This window comes from Mastomys coucha, unplaced genomic scaffold (genome assembly GCF_008632895.1).
Source record: "Mastomys coucha isolate ucsf_1 unplaced genomic scaffold, UCSF_Mcou_1 pScaffold16, whole genome shotgun sequence".
Lineage (NCBI taxonomy): Eukaryota > Metazoa > Chordata > Mammalia > Rodentia > Muridae > Mastomys > Mastomys coucha.
In genome coordinates, this window is record NW_022196898.1 from 4,883,645 (window position 1) to 4,886,972 (window position 3,328).

At 45.0% G+C, this 3,328-nt stretch overlaps 1 pseudogene across 1 annotated transcript; it reads right to left on the minus strand.

Annotated features, from left to right (window-relative positions):
• Positions 1-89: 89 nt before the first annotated feature.
• LOC116094018 lies at positions 90-1,106 on the minus strand (annotated as a pseudogene). Its single transcript, XR_004119933.1, has one exon. The product of XR_004119933.1 is annotated as an L-lactate dehydrogenase A chain pseudogene (transcript).
• Positions 1,107-3,328: the final 2,222 nt, after the last annotated feature.

Here is a 3,328-nt window from a genome sequence, read left to right on the forward strand (position 1 = left end):
CAGATGAGAAGTGTGTGGTCTCCATAGAAACCCTGCTGCAGCCTGGACAGTGAAGTGCTAGGACACTGCGAAGACTTTAGAACTGCAGCTACCTTCTGGATTCCCCAGAGGGTATCTGCACTCTTCTTCAGGCGAGTCTCTTCCTCAGGAGTCAGTGTCACCTTCACAACATCCGAGATTCCATTTTGTCCCAGGATACTTGGGACACTGAGGAAGACATCATCATTGATCCCTTAATCATGGTGGTGGAGATGGGATGAATCCGCCTCAGGTTCTTCATTATGTTCTCAGCCAAGTCGGCCACAGAGAGGCCAATGGCCCAGGATGTGTAACCTTTCAGCTTGATCACTTCATAGGCACTGTCAACCACCTGCTTGTGAACATCCTTCCACTGTTCCTTATCTGCATCAGTGCCCAGTTCTGGGTTCAGAGACTTCAGGGAGACACCAGCAACATTCACACCACTCCACACAGGCACACTGGAGTTGCCATGTTCTCCCAGGACCCACCCGTGACAGCTCAGCGGGTGAACCCCCAGCCTTTCTCCCATCAGGTAACGGAACCGAGCTGAATCCAGATTGCAACCACTTCCAATAACTCGGTTTTTGGGAAAGCCACTGATTTTCCAAGCACCGTAGGTCAAGATATCCACTGGATTTGAGACAATAAGCAGCTTGCAGTGTAGATTGTACTTCACAATGTTGGGAATGATGAACTTGAAGATGTTCACGTTACGCTGGACCAGATTGAGTCGGCTCTCTCCCTCTTGCTGACGGGCCCCCACTGTGATGATGACCAGCTTGGAGTTTACAGTTACACAATAGTCTTTGCTGGAGACAATTTTTGGTGTTTTAAGGAAGAGGCTGCCATGCTGGAGATCCATCACCTCTCCCTTCAGCTTGTCTTCCATGACATCAACAAGGACAAGCTCATCTGCCAAGTCCTTCGTTAAGATACTGATAGCACAGGCCATGCCAACAGCACCAACCCCAACAACTGTAATCTTGTTCTGGGGGACCTGTTCTTCCTTAAGAAGATTCACAATCAGCTGGTCCTTGAGGGTTGCCATCTTGGACTTTGAATCTTTTGAGACCGCTAGTGCACGATGGGGGACGACGTGCGAGCAGCAGCAGCAGAGTGGCCTGGGCTCGGCGACAGTGGCTCCAGCACCCTAACTTGGGTCTTAATGGTGATAGATAGATAGATAGATAGATAGATAGATAGATAGATAGATAGATGAATTAATAGTAGGACATAAAATTGAGAGTGGGCATGAGGAGTCTGGGAAGAGTTAGAGGACAGTAGAGTATACGATCAAAATGCACTGTTTATATTTTGTGAAATTCTTAAAGAATAAACTAAGGTGGACAGTGAGGAAGACACACAATGTCAACCTTTGGCTTCCATACATAGGCAAACACCTGTGTATCAGCATGCATGTATGTACACACATAGTCATGCTTTATTTTCATGTGTCAGCCACTGTAGAAAAAAATGATTCAGAGAGTGAAGCAATCTATTTCCAAACATTTACCACACCTTTACTCTTCATCCAGACTTGACAGCACTCATTAGTCCCTTCTGCATGAGCCTAGAGAGATTTCTTGGAAGAGATCATTAATTCCTCCTTGGTTGGCATTTTGAAATTAAATTATTTTCTATGAATTTCAATCTATCAGTTTAATCAAAATGTAACAGACATTCCCAGTGTTTCTAAACACATATGTATACTGTACTTTCTCCACTAGATGTCTCCAGAGAAATACAAAGTAGATAGCAACAATACAAAACACATTCTGCTTTAAATGCGCAAATGCATTCAGGTCAGTGAGGGTGAAGCTTACACAGCTGACCACTTAATAGGGGAACAATCCACTACGTAAAAGGCTTTCGAAGGCAGAGCCCAAGGAGGGGGGAGAAAACACCACCCCACCTTCCATTGCCCCAAAGTCTTCTGCCCTGCTTCTATCACAGTTAACAGCCAAGAGACCATGCTTCATACTCTGGTGTGCAGTGAAGCCCACCTTCCCCTGAGTATTGTTCCATTGTCTTTCCTGTGTCACTCCAGACTGTGTTGGGAGGCACTGGTGGAAAGCTATGGAGATATCACACTGAAGAGAAGGCTTCAGAAACCCCACTCCACATAGGTAGCCTTTACAACACGTCAATCTGAATATCTGAGCCTATTAGCTTGTCTTCTTGACCTATTTAGGCTGGCTGATGATACTCAATTTTATTTCATTTATACACATCATTTTAAAGATGGAAAATTAGTACATGATTCTTGATTTCAATTCTTTCAATCTAATAATCTTTTTAAAAAGTGGCCTCAGTCGAAGACACTAAAGACCACTGAGTCTTGCATAGAGACTTTTCCATTTGTAGGATGAGAGAAGCCTAATAGTCTCTCTCCATAGACCGGGGGTGGAGGTTTTGAGATGCACTTCTCCTAAGAAGGTGCATGGTTAACAACAAGGCTTGGCTGGGCCATAAGAGTGGGCTGTGTTATTTAATCCACATGTAAGCAACTTTTGAGCTCATGTGCCATGGCAACCCATGAACCACATGTTAATGTAGAAGCATTTTTAAATTCGTGATACACTCAAGACCAAAAGCATCCTGCTCACGGTTTGTGTGCACAAGCTTACAGAGTGCAGAGTCCGTGAGGAGTCCCAGGAACTGCAGGAGTTTGAGGTTAGTTTCTCAGTGGTGAGTAACAGGCAGTGTAATGACCTCATGGTCTCCGGAGGCCAGAGAACAGAGAACTGCCTATAAATCAGCATCCCATGGCTAGAGACAAACGACCCTGTCTCTCAGACACACTATCTCTCTTCAGTTACATAATGAACCATTTCTTTCTCACTGATGACTTGCATCTCTGGGTCAGACTTTGCACCCCCTGGAAAGTCGGACTTCATTTTCATGATTTCCATCATCTTCCCAAGTCGTAGGAAAATTGCAGGGGTCAGTAGGATCAGGAGTGGGAGAGAAAGGGTCCAGTGTGGAGAGCGACTTTTGACGAGAGACCCGGAAAAGCTTGTGCCCTTCTGTGGATTTTTTTTTTCAGTCTCTTCCACAACTTGGGCTAACTTCCCTTCTCAGTTTCAAAATTGCCTTCTGTTTCTCAGCCGTTCCCAAAGTGGCTCAGAGCCAGTCTTTAGCTTTGGACTTTCTACCACCAATTACCATTCAGCATCACTCTTCTAACCTGGCCTCTGCTTCTCAAGCAGGCCGATTCCTTCATCTTTACCTAAAATCTCTGCTCTCGTTCTTCTCTGGATTTACGGGTGACCTGTGTGTGTCTCCAGCTCTTTTTTTTTTTTTTTTT